Source organism: Mesocricetus auratus, unplaced genomic scaffold, assembly GCF_017639785.1.
Source record: "Mesocricetus auratus isolate SY011 unplaced genomic scaffold, BCM_Maur_2.0 Super-Scaffold_100015, whole genome shotgun sequence".
In the NCBI taxonomy this organism is placed as follows: Eukaryota; Metazoa; Chordata; class Mammalia; order Rodentia; family Cricetidae; genus Mesocricetus; species Mesocricetus auratus.
The window spans coordinates 38,487,989-38,495,072 of record NW_024429198.1 but is presented as its reverse complement, the minus strand read 5'-3'; the positions used below and the strand labels follow the sequence as shown (position 1 = coordinate 38,495,072).

The 7,084-nt window shown below is 34.0% G+C and overlaps 1 protein-coding gene across 3 annotated transcripts in view; it reads right to left on the bottom strand.

The window, feature by feature from the left end:
• Positions 1–706: 706 nt before the first annotated feature.
• Positions 707–7,084, bottom strand: part of Neto1 (neuropilin and tolloid like 1) — a 113,935-nt gene continuing 107,557 nt past the window's right edge. The window contains exon 11 of one of the 3 annotated variants that reach the window (XM_013124683.3): positions 707–6,828. The gene's annotated coding sequence lies outside the window, so the exon portion shown is untranslated. The remainder of the gene's footprint in view (positions 6,829–7,084) is intronic. The other 2 variants (XM_005065391.4, XM_013124685.3) reach the window with 2 other exon arrangements.

Genomic DNA, 7,084 nt, shown 5'->3' with positions numbered 1-7,084 from the left:
GAAACTACACGAGGAGCTTCTCATCTGTTATCTATAAAACATGTAGCTTGTGGTCACAGAATCAGGACACTTGTTTTGGTCAGTAATGACTCATTTACATAAATACCCACATTTCACATAGAAGAGATGATTTTTACCACTGTAGACTGCAAATTAGAAAAGAAGAGGAAAATAATACTACAATTTATTTTCCTGCCTGCACCCTCTTTTCACTCATGCCATTGGTTGCTCTTGTGGGCATGTTTTTCAATAGCTTTCTTCTTGTCTGTGTAACAAGGAGAAGCTGAGAAGCTTACATAGTCATTTTAAGGAACACATGTGTAGTAAGAACTGCAAATAAAATTTGTAATGTTGGAAAAATAATTTAATGCATTGTACCACATTTTAATTTAAAACTATGTCTATGAGTCTACACTTAACTCCCAGATTATGTTTGTAGATATGTGAAACAATTGTCCATTGTTGAAAATAGGATTCCCCCTTCTCTATCTTTGCACACAAGTTACTTAAGAGCTCTGGGATTCATTGCTACTCACGGAGATAAACAGCACTTTGACATGAAGGTGAACGAAAGATGCCCTCGAGGAAGTGACACCTAATTGAAGTCCCAAGTTTTATTCAGACAAGAGATGCTAATGTCTTTTCATGGGTGTTCTTTATAGATGTGTAGGTGCCATATCAATTGCAAAATAAAGTTTACACAGAATTTAAGAAAAATGGTTTATTTTTTACAATGCATCATAGGATATAAAAAATATCTTCCAGTGCATGATCATTTGGTATTCACACACTTTCATGTGAAAAGAAGCTTTTATAATCCACATTTTACACATGAATAAACACAAAATTATGGGGTAATATGGGCATGTTTCAGTTTCTCTCAAAGGAGTACACTAATTAACAGAGTTGTATTTGCACATTGCTGGAAAACCTCTCATCAGTTATCTTGGTAGGAGAACTGAACTCATCAGTCTTACACAATCTTATAAAAGTTATAAAACTAGTCCAGTTTCCTGGACAGTACAATGGCTAACAATATTTACTATTTGCAGCAGTTTCATTCACGAATCACATTTCATATGACCAAGGAAAAGATTCCACACAAATCACTCAGAAGGGACTTTGTCATGTGACTCTCACTATGTTTACTCATTAGCCATGATCATGGTAATAACATTGTAGAAAATAAGTAGGGCAGCAAGACATACTCCCGATCCTCTATCCACCCATTACTTTTAATTTCTTAATTCAAATTTTAATTGAATTTACTGTGTGCCATTCTGCATTCTACTCAGTAAATATGCTGACTTCAGAGAGGTCCATTCATACTTTCCCACAATATACTAAGATCATTGTCTTTGACCAAAAGACAAACTCTTGGAGCACCTAATGTGTTCAGAAACCACAGCATCAATACTATCTGTTCTTTGAACTTTATTTTCTGTAACCCTTCATTACTTACCTCCAATTCAATTAAGAGGTCTTCCAGCCTGTATTTTACCTAACTGCTCTAAAAATGTCTTTCTCCCTGTATTGGTTGAAAATGGTCCCCTTCGCCATCTGCTTAGGAAACCTACACTTCACAGAGTTCCTCTGGTGCCCCTGTAGAAATTCTATTCTAATATTCAATGTCTCGTTTCTTGACTATGCAATACCATCTGCACTATATTTGCTCAACAGTCAATTATATTTTATATTGTAAAGAATACAGGGACCCAGGGAAATCTAACTAGTGTTACAAGATGGGCCACATGTTAAAAAAAAAAGCTAATAGAAGTTTCTTCTACAGGTCTAATCACCATCCTACCACCAGCCTCCACCATTAAATTATCTTCATCCCCAACGTGCTGAAGAAGATTTTTTTTGCCTACAGATTGCACAGACAAAAAAATATCTAGCAATGCTGGTATAAAGTTAAACTCAAGAGATAGTGAATAAAGAATACAAGTTTAATAATGTAATATAAAAGGAATATTTTATTTTAAATCAATTACACATCATACTTGCTGATCAGCTTTAAGTTTTGTTCAAGGGACTGTCTGTGACTACTAAAAGAAACCCCCAATTTTTTTTCAGCGAATAATTGGGAAATAGCATGGTTCACTAGTTAAAGAGAAAGTATGTTGGGGAGAGAGAATGTGCTGACTGTGCTATTGTATGGCTACCTAATAGAAAAGCAACTGTATGACTTGGTTGTTCACAGGAATAAGGAACCTCTCTAAGTCCTCTAGCAAATGACAGACGCATGATGATGGTTGCATTTATTTGTTTCCTAACATAAAGAAATGAAGGTGTGTTAGCAGAGCTTCTATCTTTAAGAAAACACCGGAAAGCACATAGTCTGGTACCACAAGGAAAATACAGAATTATGTGTTTGACATTAGTTACTTATATTTTTTGACTTTGCTGCACTGTTGTATGTACTCAGATAATTAATTTAATTAAAAGAATTTTAGTACAATATGAATTCATTACAAAATGAATAATCATAATTCTTGGGATTTGTTGCATTAGATTAATGATAAAAGACAAACATCCCTTTCTTTGGGCCATGCAGTTTAATTTCTCCGATTTTTAAAAAGGGATATAAGAAATGTTAACTAAAGAGATAAGAAACTAGTAATTAACTCAAGTTCTATTTATTTTATTCTTTTACCTATCTAATTATTTCTTGGCTGCATCTTTCTCATCATGATGTGATAAATAGAAATGGCTTAATTGAGGAAACTAGGGATAGCAAGGAACTCTTCTGCTCATCAGACAGGGAAGAAACTCACTGTTCACATTGTATCCATTTAGGAAACAAATCAATTTTAAATAATTATTTTATTTCACTCCTTTCCATTGTTGGGAACTGCTATAATACAATTTAAGATGGTTTCACTAACAAACACCTCTTCATTGTTTGCTGTTGCTTTACAAAGCTGATGAGACTCAAGATCACATTATTTCATTTTATTTTAATATTGTGAGTTCAATCTATTCTTGATTTAACTATAAAAGAAGCAAAACGTGTTTCTTGAGGAAATCTTGATTTCTTATGGGATAATAGAGAAAAGACTAAAACAAAACTTAAGAGATATTCATGTGATGTCAAACGCCAAACTTAAAGTGTTGAGAAGAAGAATTTTTAATCTGTTGAATGCTCTGAAACATTTTTAATAGGACAAAAATTAGATAAAATATTCATCATCTCCAGGACAGGGTTCATTCTCATTTACAGACCTAATGACTTTGATCTCCAGTTATCCTTACTGCACGTTTTAATTATCTGGCTAAAAGAAGCTGTGAAAAATCAAATAGCATATCTATTTTGTGAGATTATGCCTAAAATCTGCATGTGTATAAAAACAGGTGCAGAAAAAGTCAGAACATTAACCTGTGTTAAGCAGTAGCTCTGCACTTGGAGAGAAATGAAAAGCTTAACTTGGGTCTTTATTGGTATTCTGCATGAAAATGAAAGGCTGTCAAACTTCTAAAAGGTGAATACAGACACATCAAAACCAGCAGTTTCACCAAATTTACAACGTGATGTATTTGAAAATATCTCGTTGTATTAGGATATCTCTTTTGTGAGTTTATTTAAAATAACCATGAATAAAATGCTGTTAACTGTTAAATTTCATAGTTTTAAACCACTCCTTTCTTCTGCTACAAGTATCACCCATTTTGAAGGTTGATATGCAAGCTGTAAAGTTTCATATAGTTATCTATTTAATAAGTATTTTTAAATAAATTGACAAATCAGAATATTGAATTGGTTTTTATAAAGGCACCGGCAGGGAGATCCAAAATATACTTGGTAGATTTTCTGGATTCTCTCACTCCAAGATTCGGAACTTAGAATCTCTGATGGGGACAATCACAGGCTTCCAGGACTCCTTTCTTGAACAGTCAATACCTGTAGGGCATGTGATTATCATCCAAAAGGAGGTCTCATTCAAGAGAAGTTATGTTCCCATGAAACATTATATATTAAATATGTTAGTCACCCATCCTTATTATTATATTTAATTCAGTTTTGAGTTTAGTGGATTTGAGGTATTAAATGCACTTAAGCATAAAATAAGCAGATCAGTAGCATTTTTAGATATTAAAAGAACTGGAAAATTTGCAAATCTACAAGGCAGGAGCATGGCGATTTACCCATTTAATTTGTCTTCCTGTCTTCATTGTTGTATATGAAACACACCATGACATATATATCAAGTGTGATATTATCCATTCAAAAATAATACTGTCCACTGAGAATTCCTAGAGACATTAAACAGTACAAAATAGGGTAACTGATTTTAATGATAATCTTGGAGTGCCAAATTTGAACTAATGAACACAAGATTAGATATGGTAACAAATAAATTGACTATCCAAGCAGGAAAAGGTGAATTTTATCATTAGTGATATTTGCAAAATATTCATCATGTTAAAGAAATACAGCATTCATTGTGTCAGTACATTTTCTTATTGAACAATTTGTCAACTCAATTCAAAGAAATGATCCTTTTAATATTATTTCATCTTTGTACATGTAGCTTCATATGATATTTGTGTGCATGTGTTTGGGGGTATATGCACATGCATGTATGTGTGCGTGCATGTGTTCTGAGGCCAGAGGTTGACAGTGAGTGTCTTCCCTCACTCAATCTTTGCTGTGTTTACCTCGAAAGGGTCTCTGGCTCAACCTAGACCTCTTCCGTTCAGCTGGTTTAGTTAGATTAGTGTTTCTAACACCCCCTTGCGACCCTCTAATACAGCTGTTTATGTTGTGGTGACTACCCCATCCATAAAATTAGATTTGTTGCTACTTCATAACTGTCATTTTGCTATTGTTTGTTCAACTGTCATAGGGGTTGTGGTGCACCGGTGGAGAACCACTGAGTTAGACTATTTGACCTGGCAATACCCTTCTCTGTCTTAACAGAGCTGAGATTACAGGAAGACCATCAAACCTACTTGCCACATATATCCTTGTGTGGCAAGAACTCCACAAGACATGTTGATCATGTTTCCCATATTCAAGAATTGCTGTAATTCTTTAGTTTTCCTATCACAATTTACTTTATCTCCATTTACTTGGTATTTTCTTTAATTTATATTTTAACACATGAGAGATTGGCCTGATAAAAGGGACCTGATAAGGAATATCCATCGAGGCTATAAAGGCTGCTCCAGCTGATGGCAGAAGTTGTAGTTGACCAGATTTCTTTGCTGTTTGAAGGTCCCAATTATTTTATTCTTGAGATTCTTGTTATTTTGAAGAGAGTAAGCAGATTTACTGTAATTGTTTTTTCAAAATTAATTTTGGAAGACTACAAATCCTTTATTAGCAAAGGAATCCATTCAGCGTTTATAGGGGCGCATATAATTCAATGGGACTTATGTGTATGATGAGTTTTAGTTTTTCTGTATGAAATTCATTGTACCCGTTAAGCATCTAGACCCATGTGTGTATTGGTGACTCAGAATGGTGTAGTGTAGTCATAAAACAGTGTATGATTTTAAAGAACTGACTTAGAAAGACTCTTAATACAAAAGGCATATATTCATAAGATGCTAGAAATCAAATATTTAGGGAAGCCTCAATATTAAATGACATTTTGTAATCTAGAGTGTAGGAAGAGTTGTTATTAATAATTCATGTGCTCATGTAACTCTGCATTTTATCACAACAGAAAAAGCATTTCTCTTAACTCAAATTAGGAAATTATTATACATTATGTATATATATTTATATAAAAGTTACAAGTAGCAAGCAATGGCACAAAGAAATGGAAGAGTAACAGCAATATTTGAGAATGCATGCTTTTTACAATGTGTCTAGTAAAGACGACATTTTTTTCCAACCTAAATATCCAGTACTGACATGCAGGGAATTTTCTCAAATTGTCAATTCAGTCATATTGCTAAGTGCTTAATCAAACAAAATTCTGTTGTAGGGTGTGAATGGCAAATACCTGATTTCAAAAAGGCATTTATGAAACTCAGTATCTTTCCTTGATGAAAACAAGAAAGGAAATCAGGGGTACATAGAGGTGGTAAGGGGGAGAGAAAAAGAGAGAAAGACAGAGGGAAGGGGGAGATATTTATCTTATTGCAATCTAGATTTTACTCATTATTTTTACTGCACTTAATTATAGTGAAAAAGTAGGTGTGTACAGTCCAATGAACCTCTAGCTGGTGTTTCCATGATCCACATTTCCATTTTTCATGGCAGCATGTTCAAAATCACGCAGGAACGCACTATTCTCAAGTAGTCTATGTAACGAAAACAATGTACATGTAACACAGGGGTCACCAAAATGTTGTTTTTGCTTTTTTTTTCTCACAGATCACACAGGTACAATCATGTAACAAAGACATGAACAACATACAAATGGGAGTGAGACTGAAGGTAAAAGTAAAGCTGGGGTAGTCTTAATCAGGAACTAATTTCTTCTTCAAGTTTCCGTAAATCTCAGAATGTATTTAAAACCTAAGGAGCACTTGGTGATCAGCAACCAAATTAGGGAAATGGACACATCATTGCTCAGCAGCTGGGATGTCTTGCCGAAGGAATAACGCATGTCTGTAGTAACTCTTAAGTTTGGGTAAAGGCAGTGGAATGAATTTAGAAATATGTCCACTTTTCACAATTCACTACAGAATTCTCTTTTCACAGTCCCCATGTTTGTATAAATGTTCTCTGAAAATAAAGCACAGTTAAAACATTTTTCTCCCAATGAAAAAGATGCAACAAACACACCAGCTTATTAAGGTCATACAGAGCATGGGATGCGTTCTCCTAATTCAAGAACGGTTGATAGGCTCGAAGAGTTTTGAGGAGATTAGCTGTGAAGCAAATTTAATTGGAGATGAGTTAGAGTAAAGTATATTCAGACTGCCAAGTGAAGATGTAAAGCCTTTGAAGATGCACATGTGGACAACTAAAGGCTATGAGGCCTTTAAAACATAAAACACTCAAATTTTATTTTATAAAATTTCATCAACATGCCACAATTAATTTTAATGAGAAAAATTAATCATTCATGCAAAAATAATACCACACAAATTGTATAAATACCACCAAATACTTGGTGTTGCATTT